The sequence below is a fragment of the Cervus canadensis genome, chromosome 33 (assembly GCF_019320065.1).
Source record: "Cervus canadensis isolate Bull #8, Minnesota chromosome 33, ASM1932006v1, whole genome shotgun sequence".
NCBI lineage: Eukaryota > Metazoa > Chordata > Mammalia > Artiodactyla > Cervidae > Cervus > Cervus canadensis.
Window position 1 is genome coordinate 7,828,461 of NC_057418.1, and position 19,435 is coordinate 7,847,895.

General features: G+C 39.8%; 1 protein-coding gene across 1 annotated transcript in view; it reads left to right on the forward strand.

Moving 5' to 3' along the window:
• The first annotated feature begins 934 nt into the window (after positions 1 to 934).
• The window catches only part of TBPL1 (TATA-box binding protein like 1), a 35,351-nt gene continuing 16,850 nt past the window's right edge, over positions 935 to 19,435 (forward strand). The window contains exon 1 of the mRNA XM_043457019.1: positions 935 to 1,060. The gene's annotated coding sequence lies outside the window, so the exon portion shown is untranslated. The remainder of the gene's footprint in view (positions 1,061 to 19,435) is intronic.

Here is a 19,435-nt window from a genome sequence, read left to right on the forward strand (position 1 = left end):
TCCCATCCCTCTTGGATCCGGCTACGCGGCTTAAAAGCCTCTCAAGTGCCTCCCGGCTTCCAAGGCAGAGTCCTGACCGCAAACCCAAGTTGAGTATGGAATACCAAACGGACAGGCGACAGAAATGTGACCTAACCCCCCTGCATTATCTATCATCCACCCATCCATCCATCCATCTATCCATTCTTTTACCTATCATATCCTATCACTGTATTTTAGGACTAGGATTAGCATTCCTTCACGAGAGCTTGATCACGTAAATTAACGCGTTTGTTTTAACCGAAAAAGCGAAGTCGGACTTTTTCAAGACAGAAAATGTATTCGTCAGAATTAGAGAACAATTTTTAGTTGTTGAGGACCAGCTTCGCTAATTATATTGAATGGTGGACCTTTTCTATGAACTGAATGGGCTAACAGAAGTGGCAAGGTTTTGCCCCCCTCCACCCCCACCCCTCAAAATAAAAAAAACCAAAGTCCGTTTATATTACACTGTATGCCAGAAATGACGTACTCGTGTGTAAGTACTAGCTAAAAATGTACAAGGGATACACAGTTTTTTCGAAATCTTTCCAAGCGGTTCTCAAGCAAAAGAAGTCTAGCCCAGCCCACACCTTTCCCCACGAGCCCCACCCCGTCAAGCCCTTAGGCAGGCCGGGCCGACCCGACCCGGACACCAGGAAGCAGGAAGGGAAAGTGGAGGAAGGGGCGGGGGAAAGTGACGGGAGCAGTGAGAGCCGGATATGACTGGCTAGCGAGGAACTCAGGAGGGCCCTGTCCGGCGGCGCTCTAGCCGCCGCGCGTTGTCTCTATGCTCCCCCGCGTCTGGTCTATTTATTGTCGCGGGGAAGCAGCGGCCGCCCTGTACCCGGAACAACAAAGCACGAAAGACGGAGCCCGAGCCTTGGGGGCTCCTAGCAACCGGCCGGGGCGGGAGTTCCATGGAGACTGGGGAGCGCGCTCGCCTCATCATCATCCTTATCCTCCAGCTTATCCTTCGCGTCCGCCGCAACCGGCAGCAGCGCTGCCGCCGCGTCCTCTGCCGCCGCCCGCTCTTCCCACGGTAACACGGTCGGCGACCCTGGGCGGGGGGTAGCGCGGGCTTCGGGGCTGCCCGAGTGCCGGCTGCGGGGCGTCTTGGCGCGGGGCGGGCTTGTGCGGAGCCGCGGCCGTGCTGCTGGTGGAGTGTGCGGGGGCGGATGCCGGGGCGGGGGGGAGAGGACCTCCGATGCGGGAAATTGGTCCAGCGGCCGAGGGAGGGTCCAGCTTTTAGGAGGACGGGGTGATATTTGGGGATCTCGTTTGGGATAACGGGGTGGGGGTGGGGCGTCACTGCCTGGGAACGTTATCCGGAGGAGTGTAGGATAAGAAAAGAGAGATTTTTATTTTCTGGGTTAGCCACCACTGGGAAAGACTGGAGAAGGGAGATTCCCCATCGTTCTCTGTGGAGCCCTCACCCAGGGGAAGAGAGATCGTGCAAAGATGCTGAAGGGGTCCGTTGCTTCCCAGAAAACTTCCTGCGGCTTCGGCCGCGACGGGAACGCTCCCAAATAGCACCTTGGTCGGTTCCTACTTTTGGCAATGCTTGCAGCACCCCACTCCCCCGCCTTTTTTTTTTTTTTTTGTAGTAGTAGTATTAACCAGAATTAGGCTTGATGAAGGATCTGGAACTGAGGAGGATAAAATGGGTAGGACGTAGGGCTAAGCAAGGTTGAGAACCGGGGTAGGAGCATAATAGCCAGTAAGAGATCTAAAAGTAAATTCGATTGGAAATGACGGTTTTTAAACTCCTTCTGTCGAGATGTGCTTCTGCGGGCTCTGTCAGTGTGTTCATTGCAATAGGATTCAGACCACAGCCAATCCACGTCTGTGAGCTCTCTGACTGCATCTGTCACCCGCAGTTCTAGAGAGACACTGGCAGTTGACCAGCGTGTGCTTGTGTATTTAGGGTTAAGGAGAGTGACTTAAAATTGGCTCAGGGAAAGAAAAGGAAACAAGCTTGGTGTGATTTTTTGTTTGCAGAAAGAATGACATTTTCCCTGGGAAAATTGGAAAAGAGAAATATGAGAAGGTTTAGCTATTCTAGCATAATCTGCAGTCTTTTGGAAAGTTTGAGAAAATGGCAGTTAAATCGAAAAAGGACTTTTATCATCACTCTGTAGTTGAAAGAATTGTTCGCAGCTGATATGTTGCTTACCAGTTTGTGCCATCTCTTTAGGCCTTAGGCCTCTGTTTAATGGTTTTATGCTTCCCAAACCTTTCTAGGTCAGTAAATGAGGTTTTCTTGTGGCGTACTGAAATGGCCATATATGCATGCTACAGTAATACTATTTTTGTGTCCAACGGGAACAAAGCTCTTTAGTTGAAGATTAAAGATGAAAAGAAAATTGATAAATCACAGAAGCAATGATGTCAACCACGGTTTCTGTTTGTCCTTTAATTTTTTTCCACTCTTACTTTTCCCCTAAGTCTGACTTGTCTTAAACAAAAACGTTTCATCCTGCTCCCCAAAACCCCTGCTTTTGTTCTCTGCCCTCAAAATCAGTCTTCGAGACTGTTATGGTCTGCTGCTCTGTGTTCTTGATTGGTTGATGTCAGAATCAAGTTTTTGACTCGGGTATTTTCAAGGAATTGAGGTGCAGCATCTCTTGTTAAACCAATTTCATATATGTGCAAAGAGGTGGGCAGATACCTTTAACAAAGATGCAAAATACAAATGTTGTGTGTGTGGTAAGTTGCTTCAGTCATGTCTGACTCTTTGTAACCCTTTGGACTGCACCCTGCCAGGCTCCTCTGTCCATGGGATTCTCTAGGCAAGAATACTGGAGTGGGTTGCGTGCCCTCCTCCAGAGGATCCTCCCAACCCAGGGATCGAACCTGCATCTTGCATTGGTAGGCAGATTCTTTACAACTGGCACCACTTGGGAAGCCCGGGAAGTATACACATTGGGAAACTTAAAATTGCATTTTAAACCTCTTGAGAAGAAAAACCTAATATTGTCATCTGTAGATTAGTGAGTCAAGGACTTTGGCTTACTCTCTTGTGTGAGGTTGTGCTGGGGGATGATGGCACTTGAGGTGCTGGAGGATGTTCTCTTTTCATGTGAGATTCAGTGAGTTCCCTCTGCCCCAGGGCTGCCGTCACACTCACTTCATGTAGATCTTAATTGCTGCTGCCTCTTTCCTTTACCCCTTCTGTGTTTGAGGAAAAGGATTTAAGCCCAAGCCTTTACCTTTATTAACAGTCCCTGCTCTCTTCTGCCCTCTGCTCCAATACTCGCAACATTTCCTGTTGTCTTGGTTCCTCTCTTGACCTAATCATGTCCCAATCAAAAATGATTTCTTATACTATTTGTATTATTTCTGTTTCTTAGGGAGTTTCCAACATGTATCCTTGGCCTGTGAATCCTTTTCGTTAATGTTACTTTGTCTGTTACATTTTCCTTCTGTATCCCTCTGCTTATATTGAGAATGGAGTGTTCATGTCAGATGTTCTGTACTCATTCTGAACCAACAGCTGTTGGTTGTACAATATGACAGGTAAGAGCCTTATGCTGAGAATCAAGACTGTACTGAAATAAGGCATGTAAAAATATTTGAACTTTTAGGAATAAAAGGTGTTACAGAAGTCCACATGGTAACACTGTAATTGAAGATGTAGTCACTTAAAAACAAAAAAGATAAAAGATCTAGTACAGTCTGCTCTGTGTTTTTAATTGAACCTTAGATTTTCATAATTTGTACTCTAAAAACCTTGTCTTAACATCCAGCTTTTCAGATCATTTTGCATCTGAGTACTTGACTGAAATTATGCTTTGCCAAATTAGAGGGCAAAACTAAGTGAATCCCACAGTTGTTTTTCATATGTGGGAAATTGTCATATCAAAATTTTTGTAGATGTGTATATAGAATGTATAGAATTTGCTATAGAGTAGAATGAATAAATGGAAAATTTACAGCTGAAAACTTCTTAACTTCTGGAGAGTGTTCTTTCTTAGCATGGATGTGGCACATTATTTAAAAATCAGCAAATACTGTATAATTTAGTTAAGGTGGGTATCAGTGCTGTTTTTTGGTGAAGGAGGCATATAATTACCTAGTGATTGATTTCTTTCTGTTGCATCATAGCCCATGTGATGAATAATTATTGCTATGAAAAATAAAGTTTAAGTGGATTTTAGAATTGATAATAGTAGAATGTTTCCACAATGTTCTCAAAACCGGTAGTGCTTTGGCAATTTAGCTGTATTGTGGTATTTGAATTAATAAATAAAGATTTCCTGCAATTTATACCCGTATTTTTTGTATCTTTAATACATCTGATGCCACGGTCAGGTGTATAAAGCTGGATTAAAGGTGTCTCTCATCAGGCACATTTTATGCACTTGTAGATAGCAGGGAAATGACACCAGAACGTGACAAACACAAATCTGAATTTTAAATCCTTTATTATATGCTTCCTGGTGCTCTACTACCGGTGTATGGATTTCATCATGCCTGGTGAATTAGACGTTTCTTGGGGATCAGGACTGTAAATTGCCACCCTGTTGTATGTTTGTGTGTGTGTGTTTTGAAGATTAACATTAATTAAAGGATATACGTATTTTATTTCTTTCCTTTCAGTGATGTATCTAGTAGATGAAGGGAACCTTTAGACATCTAATCTAGTTAGGAATCTAATCCTGATGCCTAAAATTAAACTTTTATATTGGCTGTATATTCTAAGCAGCAAAATTTCTCAAACTTGATTATGGCTTTTTTTTTTCTGACCAATTCAAATAATAAAACTAATGGTTCACTGCTTTGAGTTGATACAGTATTTGCTCTTGTCCCATGACTGTCACTTTGAGTAATTTCAAAAGGGTAAAAGAGTATATTTATCTGAGGTCTTCCCAGGCCATGTAGACAAATTTGATTCTTGTATTGTGACACAAGCTTTGATTTAGAAGAAAAATGGAGTGAGTATGTTTGTATAGTTGTGAAAAAACAAGATTCTAGAACTGTGTCATTAGTAGAAAGAAATCAGGTCATATCAAAAATTGTACCCATCTGGTCTTTTCATGTAGTTAACAGGCGATAAAATTCACAATTTGGTTTAAAGGGCTTGTTTTGTAATGCGAAGTATGCTGCTGGGGATCCCACTAAATACTAAAAAACAAAAACCCCAATATACTAAGGTGAATTCTGGGACAGTTCAAATCAGCCTTCATGTGTGAGTCCATAATGAAGCTGTTTAAAATTTCACCCCCAAAAAATGCACCATAAAACTTTGACTGGCGACTTTGACCATGCAGTATTCATCTGTCCAGAAAGAATACTGAAAATCAGATTGCATCTTTATGGACGGTTTTCTCAGGACCTCTGTGGATGACTCTTGGTACTTTAATTGTCATCGTTACCATCGTAGACTGCTGTCCATAGACACTGATACATGATACACTTTTTTGTAATTCAGTAGGTGAGAACTCAGGACATTTTAAAAGAAGTCAGAATTTGTTTTTATTAATGACATGGTTTCAGAGAATCAGGCATTCACTTTCTTCCTTCTGATAACTTAACAGTTTTCATTGTAAAATCAATTTTGATCAAAATCTGTTGTACTTTCTTGAGACTAGGGTTTGTTTGGCGCTTACAGGGACTCTGGATACAGGTTGCCTATGTTCAGTTGGTGGCGATGCTGCTTGTTAGCGGGATGGCCTTGAGCAAGTTTTCCCACTGCCTCCATTCCCCAGTTTCTTATCTGTCAAATGGGGTTAATACTAGTACCACCTCACAGGGTTGCTGTGATCAGGAAGTGTGAGGCACTTAGTACAGTGTTCTGGGAAGTTAGCTGAAGAGATGCTGGCTGGTGCTTTCTGGGGTGGTACCTTAAAGGGGAGCCGCTTTGTCTCTTTCATTCGGAGGCTGTTAAAACATTGAAACGCTTTATAGTGCTGCCTGTTGGACTCATCTCTGCTCTTAGGTCTTGGGAGGGGGAAGGACTTTTGTTTTAATTTTGAATCGTCACACAGACATCTGGTTATCACTTATGGCAGATGGACTCAGTAAAAAGAGACATCTCTGTTTCTTGGAAAAGGAAGGCCAACAAAGGCTGGTCTGGCACCGTGTTGCAGCTATTGAAATGCTATTTCCCTGTGGACTCGACTGCTTGTTTAGTTGTATGGTACTTCTGAATAAAAGGAATAGACCCCAATGGTTTCATTTAGCAGAATTAGTCTTTCTTTAGAATACACTGTTTTTTACTTGTATAACCATAGGTGATGGTAAACTTGAAACTTGCTGATGTCATTGTCAGCCCATTTGGCTTGAGGTTTTTGTGTCAGTATAAATGTGCTCTTCATAGTAGCTTTCTTGTCATTTTAGAGGCAGCTGAAACTGCTGCTCTGCTCTGATAGTCCAAGTCGCTCAGGGATGACTGCAAATGATTGCAAGATTATTTGTTTATGATCAGGTTGACACCAAATACTGAGGCTGCCTAATCAGGGAATAACCTGGTAAATATATCTTTGTTTATTAGACTGCTGTTGAAGTGGCTAATTTTTTTAATGCTAAGTCCAAATGTTTTAGCTCTATGGACCTTTGAAATTATTGACTAGAAAATGAATATTTCTGCTTAAGTATAATAAATCGCAAATTGTTCTCTCCTATTTTTGGCTAATGTATAGGTCTTAGGTTTTAGTTGAAATAATATTTTTTATAAGACATGGAAGTTTATATAAAACACATTATTAAAAGTATGTTTTGCTTTCAATATTCAGGGGTAAAATTTTATAATTCTTCCATATTGTGCAATTTTTGTTTTAGTTGGTTTTTATAACCCTCCCTCCCCCAGATTGGCAAATATGTTTGTGTTTAGAGGTGTGACTTTTGTTTTCCTTTTTGAAGAGAGTGACATCTAGTTGATACTGTTGATTTCATTGAGTACTAATAACTACATTGGCCACAATAGAGGAAGTATTGATGTAATATTGTACATAATTCCTATAGCCATCATGGATTCTAGATCTAAAAAAATATTGAAATAAGCATGGAAATGATCCTGGCTGTTTCATATATATATACATATACACACATGCACATGTATGTATCCTTTAATTTTAGATATTCTGAGGACTGTGTTGGGAACTTTTATGACAACAGGTCTTCAAGGTGTCAGTACTATTGCCCAGAATAAAAGCTAGGTGTTTTATTCTATCACATGGTTAATATTTCCCTGGTGTTCTCAACATCACCCTTTTTCAGGGTCAGATGTTGCCATCTTTCACACATGAAGATAATAAAACCAGTGTGTAACCCCAAAGTGCAGATCTGAAGATGGGCATTTGGTTTGTGAATGTGGCCAACACTTAATAGATTCTGTCATTGTTTGAACCTCTGTTTAGGTTCATGAGGAACCTGCAGCTTTTATGAAACAAGAACCTTTTCTTTTTAATTTGCCAAATACTTTTGTTGAGCCCCAAAACCTTTTTTCTTTCACCTGCTTATGGCTTTGGTGAACATCTTGTATATCTCCAGTTTCTTGTATGCATGTGCAGCCTAGTGAGGTTGTAATGAGCCTCCCTTAACTGCTTGTGGGTTGACCACATCCCAGGATGTGGCAGGTTAGGGTGGTGGTAGGAGCCACAGCTATGTAGAAGACACAGTCACCAGTTCATTGGACCTTCCTGAAACAAACCTGGTGTGCTCATCTCAAAAGTCTACCAGATTTCTTAATTCAGTTCTCTCCTCTTTTTTGTTTGTGGGGGAGAAGCTGAGATAAGGGATATGACATGGTTCAACAGTCACAGCTGATTAAAAAAAATCATATTAATCTGTGAATAACGCTTTTTTTTTCATCATCACAGCAGCATATTGCCAGTGTAAATCTTTAGAGAAAATCTTTGGCTGGCCAGTAATCTAGAAAATTCCACTTCAATGCATAGTGTAAACCTACTTGGATGATTGTTAATTTGTGTATATATTAATAATGTGTGCCTTTAAAGTTACTCTTACTAGGCTTTTTGTTTGGGGCCTGTTAAATGGGAAGAGTTTCAAATGTCTGAAACTATAATTTATCTCTATTGTATCCTCACTCTCACTTTGTAAAGAGAGGAGTAATGGCTTTATTATCAAACCGATGATTGCTGTGCTACAGGTAACTGACAGAGTCGCTAGTCTGTAACCAGCTACCCTGAAAGGAACTTAGGATATGGATGAATTAGGACCCTTGGGGCTGAAATCGACAGTGTAGCTTAGGGAAAGGGACAGGGAATATATACCAGAAGAGCTAAGGGTTGGTCTGTGTGTTTTAATCAAAATAGTTCCTTCCTTACATCAGATATGTATTATACGTCTGTATTTGTGAAAACTCCTGGAACACGGTTACCCTTTAGAACATGGGACTTTTAACTGAAAGTGGTAATGCCTTGTTAGACGCTGGAAGCACTAAGTGGAACAGACCAGAATGTGAGATAAGAAAGTAATAGAATTCTGCTGGAGAACTTGAATAGCTGAGGCGTCTAAGATTCTTTTTGTTTCACTGGAGAATGTTCCTTCTCCCCATTTATTCCCCAACCCCACAATTCTTTTTTTTTTAATTGAACTATAGTTGATTTACAATATTGTGTTATTAGTAGCTTACGCTATACAGCAAAGTGATTCAGTTACACAAATACATATATCCTTTCTTATACTCTTTTTCATTATAGTTTATCCCAGGACATTGAATATAGTTCCCTGCTATGCAATAGGACCTTGTAGTCTATCCATTCTACATAGAATAGTGGCATCTACTAGCCCCAACCTCTCAGTCCGTTCCTCCCCCACCCCCTTCCCACTTAGCAGCCTCCCAGCTCCACAGTTCTTTCTTTCAGGTGTCCTTCTGCATTTAATTCACCAACTACTTATTGAGTTTATGACCCAAGTGCCAGCTACTAAGCCACATTGCAAAGATACACGTGTATGTGAACTCGTTCTCTTCAGACTCACAGCGCCTGCGGTCTGTAGACAGTTGAGTACCATCAGTACCTTTGCGTTTGCAGTGTCCTCTGCTTGGAGTCTCTTCTCTCAGGGTTTCATATAACTGGCTCCTCCTCAGCCTTCAAGAGCTCCTTTTAAAAATAATTGTCATTTCCGAGGCAGTTAAGAGGCCTTCCTGGATCACTGTGCACTTTCTCTCGTCATTCCCTTTGTAACACAGATCACATTCTGTAATTATTCTCATTGCTCGTCTGTCTGTTGTCTGTTTCTTCCACTAGAGGACAACTGTCAGGAGGGCTCCTTACCTGACCATTTTATTCTGAGCAAGTATTTCTGAGGGGATTAATTATTTGTTTTGGATACATTGGTTTAGCTCAATGAATATGCCTAACAGATAGGAATCTAGATTCAATCTCTTATAGGTTAGGATTGAAGTAAGACCCCAAAATTTATGGATAGTGATTGAAGCCTGGAAGGCTTAAATTTAAAAGTATTTAAGGCAATGATTTATAATCTTCAAGGATCTTAAATCCTTTTGAAAATATGAAGAAAACAGTGGCTTCCTCAGATACCTATCCAGGTTAGTGTGGATATGATTCCAAGGGAGTTTGCCCTCTAGAACCCGTTGTTGAGCTTTTAAGGCACTGTCACGGACTTCCCTGAAGAATTTATGATTTAAGAGGCAGACAGAGCAATATTTGAGATAGGAGGAGAACCTAGGAAAGGTGCTTCAGAAGCCAAGGACAGGGGATAGTGAGGAAGAATGTGGGGAATCAGGGATTCCCAGTGCTTTATGCTCTGGAGCAGTTCTTTTGTAACATTTCATCCCAGGCAGAGGCAGAAGGCAGATTGTGACAATTTAATGCATGAATCCGAGTTAAGGAAACAACGCATGGGAAACAGAGTGCGGAAATCTTGATGTTCTCTATGATAAACAGCCCTGATATGAGACTATAACCCATTTTAAGGACCTCCTGAGAGGGAAATTCCATCATTTTGTTGACCTGTTGTGGCGTTTCAGCCCAGTGATTCTCAACCGACTGCCCCATTAGAAACAACTTGGAAATGTTTTTAAAATCAGGGCCATGCAAAGGTTAGTTAATCAATATCTTTGGGGCTTGTGCCTCTTTACAGCTTTTATTTTGTTTTGTTTGGGCTTTTTCTTAGAAGTTAAGAACCAGTGTACCCATCAGAAAAGCCCCTCATCGCTCTTGTGTGTTCTCTGTTAGAACACTTCTTGTACGTTATCATCAGTTACTCACTTAGCGTTGTGCTAGCTTTAAATCTGTGCCCTGCCGTCCTCTGCACATTGAATTTGAAGAAGTTTCTAAGTCAGAACATTTTTGTGGCTTTCTTCTGCTCTTTGGCCGAGTTGCACACATTTGTCTTTTTTGAGAGATACAGCCCTCAGTCAGTGCAAGATCTGCTCATTTCTGAGCAAAACAAGACGTTCTTACTGGTGCTAACATGTGGAAGGCAGTCACCCTGTAGTCCTGTTTGCTTTTATTTAAATGTTATGGGTTGTTTTTTTTTCCCACTAAATAGCAAAAACTGTTTTTTAACTAGAAAAGTTTGACCTCTGTATACTATTTTCCAAATAGCTAATTTCATAATCTTACCTTCCTGTTTTTAAAATGGCACTCATTCATGACTCAGACCTTAAACAGGTTGTCTCCATTAGAACAGACATTTCATATGAAAGGTAAGCCTATAAAAGTGGTTGAAAGGAAACTGTCAAAATAGGAAATTCCACCTGTTGTGTTTTCACCTTGCAGTGCTTTCTCTGGATTAAATTCTTCATGAGCCGTCAGAAGTTCAAGCTTGAATCCTGCATTCACACCCTTGAAATAAAAATTAGGATACGGAGAAAAATTATCTTTATACATGCCAACCTTGACACCAGCCACAAGCTGAAAGAGGGTTTATTCAGTTTGTTAGCAACCTCATGAATTAACATTTTTTTTTTTTTTTTTATGAATTAACATTTTTACTTGCAAAGAAAATGACAATCTTGAAAAAAGACTGCTGTGTTAATAGCATCAGCGTAATGACTAGATTAGTCACAAATTGTAGTTACTTATCATGGGTAGCTTAAGGCAGATATCAAGATTCTCTGTAAAAAAGATAAACTTCCTGATTTTTTAAATGATAGTTTTCCTATTTTTGCAGGTACGTAGCTAAGTACACGTTAGCAGATGTCTGTTTTGTAACTTGTTGTAGACTCGGTCAGACTCTTTCTTCTTGTCAATTCCTATCTCCATCTCCTCCATATTCCCACTGCCCCCCCCCCCCCAAAAAAAACCCCAACATAGTCAACAACTACTTTTTGTTTTGGTTTGAAATGATTTTGTTATTGTTAGGTCTTTTTTTTTTTTAATTCACTGTTAAATTTAGTTGTTTTCTAAATACTGATATCATTTACCAGATACATCAAAATTGTTTTATTTTTACCCTTGCTTTTAGACCTGAAGCAACATGATCTGTTTTTGTGTTCCAAAGCTGGAGGACCACAATGAATAACTGGAAATCCTTTCCATTTTTGCACATTTCTCTATCCATGGAAGATGAAGGAAGAAGATAATAATAGTAACAATAAGAATAGCTAAATTTGAATGCTTACCATGTACAAGTACTATGCTAAATGCTCTGCATGAAATTTTAGTTTTCCTGACACTTGGCACTAGGTGCTGTTATCCGCCTTATTTTACTGATGTGGAAGTTGAGGCACAAAGGTGTTAAATAACTTGCCCAAGTCATGTGACTGATGAGTGGTAGAGTCTGGATTTAACCCAAGTAATCTGCTGCAGAGCCTGGGCTCCTAAAACTTGTTTCTCTGTGTGTGTGTGGAGATACTGCTTTTTAATAATCTCAAGCTAACAGTTAACCTCTCACAGACACTTCATTGAATGTGTTTCATGCCTTGGGACCTATGCCAAGACTTGGGTTCAGAAACAAGTAAGAATTGATCATTCTTCTGAGGAGCTTATTGTCTACCATGGAGACACCGAAATACGAGATTTCACTGTAGTGTGAGTGTAGTGGGTCCCCAGCAGCATGGTCATGGGTCTCAGGGTGTTCATCATGGTAATGGATGCCCTGGCTCAGTCTTGGAGACCAGAGGTCTTAGTACCTTTGATTTCTTATTTTATTCAGCGTGCTTTTAATTACCTTCTACATGTGGGTTTCTAAGTTTTCACCTCCAGTCTATACCTAGGCCTGTCCTGAGCAGTGGACTCTTATCTGATTCTCTGTTTCTCCCCGTGGATGTCTCACAAGTTCCTTCAAATCAACAGGTCAAAAACAGAATCCTTAGCCCCTGCTCCTTTCCCCATCTCCCCTTGCAAGCCTGCTCTGCCTCCAGCGTCCCTGTCCCAATAGATGGTATCTTAGGCCGCAAACCTGAAGTCATACTCCATCTCCATTTTCCTCTTCGCCATATCCATCACAAAGCTCTGTCCCCTCTGTCTCCTAAAAAATCTCTGATCTGCTGCTTGGCGTCCTCATCCACCCTGCTCCCACTGCTGGCCTTTCTCACCGGGACTGCAGCAGCGGACCTGACTGAGTTTTCCCCCCTTTCTTGCCTTGGATTCCATTCTCTTGTTAAAGAAATGGCAATAAATAGAGTCTCATGAAAAGCAAATACATTATGTCATTTCTTGCTTCTCTTTAGCCCACCATTATCTTGGGATAAATGTGAAACTCCTTAACATGGTCTGGAAGGCAGGACTTAACCCCTCCCTGCGTCTCCAGCCGGTCTCGTGCCCCTTCCTCTTCCCACTGCAGCCGGACTGGCCCTTCCTCACGTCTGAACAGTTCACACTGCTGGCCTCGCTGAGAACGCCTGCTGTCCCCTCTGCCGTCTCCTCACTACTGGATCGGATGGGGCCTGATGCTCAGATTACCGTTTATTGTTGTAGAACTGATTATGAATGAAGGTAACGCTAAGCTGTAGAACAAGTAGGAATGAGCCAGGTGTAGAAATAGGCATTGATCATTTTTAGCAGAAGAAATAGCACAAGCAGGCAAAAGACTGATACTTCTTTACATATAAGAGCTTTTATAAAATCAGTAGGATATCTCAGAAGGAAAATGAGCAAAAGATATGAGGCAATTAGCCTAGAGTAAATATAACTATTAATATTTGAAAAGTTCTCCTTCATTAGTGTTCAAGGAAAATCAATGAATTCAATGTTGCTATTTTTCTTAGCAAAAGTTGCAGATGTTTTTACAAAATCTTGTGTTGACTAGATGCAACAGCATATGCATTTGAGCTCAACCTTGTTTAGTATATACAAATAAATATGTGGACTTAGCAGCCTCAAAACATGTGCCCATATGAAGATAGAAAAACAGTAGTAATTATCACAGTGGTGGGACTATAGATGACTTTTTTTCTTTAAGTATTTCTTATGTAATCAGAAAATGACATATAATCTGTAAAAATCACATGTTAAGACCGCTTATTTGAAATACTAAGAAATCTAGCCAAAATTCTTTTACATAGTAAGGAATCTTTATGCCAGATTTCTTATCTTTGAGTTTGAATCCCCAGATTTCAAGTTGTATTCAGCAAAATATACTTTTTCCTCTTATAATAGTACATTAGTTAAATTAATGTTAGCACTGCCTAGTGTAATGTTACTTTAATAGAGCACATTATAATTTGTGCTGGAGAAGTAAATGGCAACCCGCTCCAGTATTCTTGCCTGAAAAATCCCATGGACAGAGGAGCCTGGTGGGCTGCAGTCCATGAGGTATCAAGGGCTCGGACACAACTTAGCGACTGAACCCCACACTGTTAGAATTTGTGAGGTGCTCATTAATCCCTCAACTCAGTCGTCTGGTGAGTAAATAGTGTTGTTCGTATTTTGCACAGTTTAGAGTCAGTCCTTGTCACATAGCATCCATTTTAGAGTCCACACCTTAACACCCAAGTTTTCTTACGTCACAGGTACATTTTAGTACATATTAAAATAGTGAAACCCTTAAACAGGCTACTGTTTAAACATTGTTAATATAGGATAAGTATCAGATTATGTATTCTTAAATTGCAAAATGCTTAGTTGCTCAGTCGTGTCCAACTCTTTGCAACCCCGTGGACTGTAGCCCACCAGGCTCCTTTTTCCATGTGGATTCTCCAGGCAAGAATACTGGAGTGGGTTGCCATGCCCTCCTCCAGGGGATCTTCCCAACCCAGGGATCAAACTCAGGTCTCCAGCGTTGCAGACAGATTTGTTTTTGTACTGGAACTTTTTATGATGGTGTAAACCAGTGACTTAAGCACTCATTTAGAAAATCAGCATTGTTTAAATTTTCCTCCACTGCCTTTTAGGCATCATCACAGATATTTTTATTGACTGAAACATAAAATATACTTCTCCTTACTGATTTTTTAAATAGATGGTTGCTGGCAACCATCAGCGTTGTTTAAAAAATAGTAGCTTTCTCTGTAATAACCTGTAAGGGAAAAGACTCTGGAAAAGAATAGACATATGTACATGTGTAACTAAATCATTTGCTATGCACTGGAAAGTAACACAGCATTGTAAATCAGCTGTGCTCCAACGTAAAATAAAAACTAGAGAAAAACAGCATTTGTAACTCTCTTGATGTAGATTTTTAAAAATTGTAATAACTATTCTGACACCAGTCTTCAGAATTAGTATTTAGAAAAAGTCGGAGGTAGTGAAGATAGAGGATGGCATCATCAACTCAATGGATGTGAGTTTGGGCAAACTCTGGGAGATAGTGAAGGACAGGCAAGCCTGGCGTGCTGCAGTCCATGGGGTCACAAAGAGTCGGTCAAGACTTAGCAATTGAATAACAACAAATTATGGTTTTGTACATACTTTTTCTTTTACTTAAGCATTTGTTAACTGTTTTTTTGTAATATGAGTAGTATACTATATAATCCTTTTCAGAATCCTTTCCTTTAGAATATACAAGGATTTTTGTGGCCAGGCATATTGTTAATACAATTTTCTGCCTGTGACTAGAACACAAAAATGCCAACACCGAGAACTGTTGGTGTAAAGTGTAAGCTTTTGGGCCACACCAGAAATGTCTTCGTAGTGTGATGTCAGCAGGTTAGACGGAGCTTCTGCAGTTTGGTCATCTGCCTGAGCTGCTGCTCCTCACTGCATCCAACTTTCTCCCTTTATTGCCCATTTGAATGCAAGTGCTTGTTGAAGGAAAAGTGGGAAGTTCAGAATGGGTTGTCAATTTAACTAAACTACATAATAGTTCTAGACTGAAAATTGAAATGTAGTATGTAATTCCTAAATGTGTCTAGAGTATGTCTTCATCTAAGATGTTGGAATCCTGGGATTTGAAAGTTAGATGGGCATCTTAGAAACCATCTAGTCACATCTTTTACCTAATAAAAGACTCATTGTATAACACTCCAGTTTATCTTGCCCTGACTCTGTTTTTTTGGCCACTTATCTTCCATGGAGCCTCCTGCTTTGCAGGTATTTGGTTTTTGGTGTGGTTTCATAAGGTCTCCTTCTCTGGGCCTTCATTTGGATTTTTCAGTTTCCTTTTTATTCAGACGTTGGAAAGCAACTGCTGTCTTTGCTGTCTTGTGCTAAATGTTCTGAGACTTTCCTCACACAACTATTTTTGTATCTCACGCCATCCTACTTTCCTCTGGGTATCTGGATATCAGTGCCCTCTTTAAATGATAAGATCAGGATATTCTAGATGTTTTAGTAGCAGAGAGGCTAGTAATTCCTTTGCTCTGAATACTTTATCTGATCTGGTTTTTCTTTTAAAATATATATATATATATATATATATAATTAACGCCCACATTATCTTAGTGTGGCCTATCGTGAGGAAATTTGTTTTTCTTTTTAAACAGCTTTTAAAAATTATTATGGACATTGTTTAGATCGAAATGTACGGAGAGCAGTGTGATGAATACCCTTATATCCTTTTGCCTAGATTTAATCATTATTAAGAGTTGAGGCAGTAATATGGCATTTCATTGTCTTAAAATTATACCTATGATCCAGATCTATTCTGTACTGAAATTGTCCTAATTTGTTTGGTTCCTGTGGCAAGATTCCAGATATTGAGGGGATCATCTGAAACTTTACCAAATCTGTTTATTACTGAGTTCAGATGATGATTCCAGACATGGCATTTTTCCTTTGACTATTTCAATATGCATGTTAAAAAAGAAGCATAATCGTCTGTATGACCACTCTTATTATTTGACCTAGCAAAATTAATAGCAGTTCCCTAATACTATCTAACATATTCAAATTATCTACCGTATTCAGATCTTAGCACCTGTTTTGTTCAAACCAGGAGCCAATCAAGGACCATGGTATACAGATGTTTTATTCATCTTAATAAAAATGTAAACTTTTTTACATTAGATGTTATTTTATTGATACTGCCCCATTGCACTAGCCTGGGGATCTGCAAACTTTTTCTTAGAGGACCAGATAGTAACTGCTTTAGGCTTGTGGGTCTCTTGGTCTTTGTCACAACTGCTTGGGCTTCCCTTGTGGCTCAGCTGGTAAAGAATCTGCCTGCAATGCGGGAGACCTGGGTTCAATCCCTCGGTTGGGAAGATCCCTTGGAGAAGGGAAAGGCTACTCACTTCAGTATTCTGCTGGAGAATTCCATGTACTGTATAGTCCATGGGGTCGCAAAGATTCAGACACCATTGAGTGCCTTTCACTTTCACTTTAACAACTGCTCATGTCTGCCACATAGTCATTAAGTAAACACATGAGCATGACTATGTTTCAGTAAGACTTTTCAAAAAAAAATCAGGGCCTGGCCCATTGGTTGTTATTTTGCTGACCCCTGCCTAACCTATTATGGTCTGGTTTTTTTTTTTTTTCCTATCTGTTAATATGATTGTTCTCAAGTTTTGTGTCAGTTCATTAATACCATCTGGTTACAATATTATACCTGTGAATCTATTAAATGGTAATAGTTACCATTTAGTGAATACACGCTGTATGCTGTGTACTTAACACAGATAATTAGTCCCTACTTCTTAAAAACACCCTGGGGGATACGATGATATTATCACCAATTTTTCGGAAGAGAAAATTGGGACTTAAGAGAGAGGTTAGGTAACTTACCCAGTGACACACACCTAAATGTGAACGCTAGGGCGGCACCCTCTTTGTAAGGATTATGCTGTACTATGATATTAAACCTGTGTGAAAGGAGACCCTGTTTGTAAAAGGCAGAATTTTAGCCTTTCTCCATCTTGGTCACAGGTGTGTAGTGAGAGATGGTTGAGTAATCTGTTGGAATCAGGAACACAAAGTGTCTCTCTCCTAAACTGCTATTTTGGAGCTTTATAAGGAATATGCAGTTAGTTTGGGTGGCATGTCTTGTTCGTAGGAGAGAGCGATCCCTAGGACACCACCTGGGCTCACAGTGTGTTTGCAACTGGACTGTATCCAGTCTCTGTCTCTGCCTGCCATTTCTCAAGCCATGGAGAGTGGTTCTGTGGTTAAACCTTTGAGGACCCACCCACCGTATCCTCAGATTCAGCTTAAGTACACTTACAAGTAGCCGGAATCTACTTTGCTGTATTCCCAGTTTTATTTTATTCTTTTGGCTTTTTGTTAGCTTTTAGGGTTATTTTTGCTTTGTTTTGGTAACAGCGTTTGTTGTGCCCTTTTAGTTTAAACCATCTTTCCCGGTGTGCTCAGTTGCCAAGTCATGTCCAACTCTTTTGTGACCCCAGGGACTGTAGCAGCCCACCAGGCCCCCTTGTGTCTATGGCATTTCCCAGACAAGAACACTGGCTAGCGTGGGTTGCGGTTTCCTTCTTTCCTGGTTGGAAAATTCTAAATGTGGTAGTGTTGGATGTAATTTGTCTTAAAAACCAGGAGGTGGCGATGTTTTCCAGTTGATGCTTTTAAGGTTGCGCTTGGAATACCACCAGGAGGACCTAAGTTGTCCATAAAAACATGCTTCAACTCAATGGTGCATCTTAATACAATGCTAGAAATATGTTATTTCCTGAAGTTGGACAGCTTCAACTTTCAGCTTTGCTTTTTATTAGAAGGAAATACTTGACAAACTCATATTTGGCATTTACTTGAGAAACAGGACAAAACACCTTGTTAGATCACGTCTCAACGTTAGGCCTCGGGCAGTGGGGAGAGGACCAGTCACCCTGCTGCCAGTTCTCTGAGTAGGGTAATTGTTAACGTTTTGGCATTTTTAGTACATACGTAGGTGTGGAAACCAAAGTGAACTCTGTCAAATGTATGTTTGTTTTCACATTGTGAACCTCTGTCTATATCCATGTAGTTATAATTATAGAGTCACTTCAGTAGTCTGTTGTATTAGACTGCGCTATGGTTTATTTAACCAACCCCTTCTGCACTGGCACGTAGGTTTCTCTTAACAGAATTGCAGTATATCATCTTTATTTATGTTTTTCCCAGTTGAATAATTTCTCAAGATGCATTCATCAACAATGTTTGATGTTTACCAGTATGAGTAGTGGTATCTCATTCTTTTAAGTTAGCACTTCCTCATTGCTAGTGATTTTAAAAGCTACATATGTCTAAAGATAAAGAATTTATAAATAGCCTTAAGAAAAATAATAATGGAAATGCAGCTATTGTTAGAATCAAGGGATAGTGAAAGCATTATATATCCAACTTCAGATATACTGAATGCACTTGGTTGTCATTGCTCTAAATGCTCATACAAGAAGAGAGAAAAAGTTCAAAACTGACATATTACGCATCCAATTTGCTTTCCAATATAAGAAATCAAGAAAAGAGTAGATCTGTAGAAGGAAGAACATAAGGCAAAAAAAAAAAAAATTTAATAAAGAGGATTGAACTACCAATAGTTTTTCCTTTGAACAAACAAAAAGCAAAAGAACTTTTTGGCAAGATTGATGATAGAAAAAAAAAGCAGGGATAAATGATACTATGATGAAGAGATAAGTATACTGAAGTTGAGTTTTTAAAATTTGTAGGAAAACCATAAAAAATTATATGCCATAAAATGTTAAATTTTAGAAGAACTGGAAAATTTGCCAAGAAAATTTAATTTGGGAAAACTGATCAAGGAAGAAATAGAAGACATCAAATGTCTTAAAACTCTTAAATTGAATCAATCTTTTAAAATCCACAAAGGAAACAAGAAACAAGTCAAGACAGTTTTCAGATGAGGTCTTCTGACCTTCAGAATAGAGTTTTCTCCAGAGGAAAGGAATGAGGACCTTATCTAGGAGAAGAGTAAGAGGGGAGACATCCATTGTATTGTAAATTATACTTTTTTAAGCTGGGTGGTAGGAACATAGATGTTTGTTTTTGTCATTTATGTTGTCTTAAGTATTTTGTGCTATAGTGTTAGCAGGCTTAACAGCTTTGTAAATTTAAATGCCACTTTAAAATGCTATTCTTTTTTTGTGGATTTGCTGAAACATATTTCCCTTGGATGCATGCAAACAAGTTTAAAAGTTTTAAATGTGTAAGCC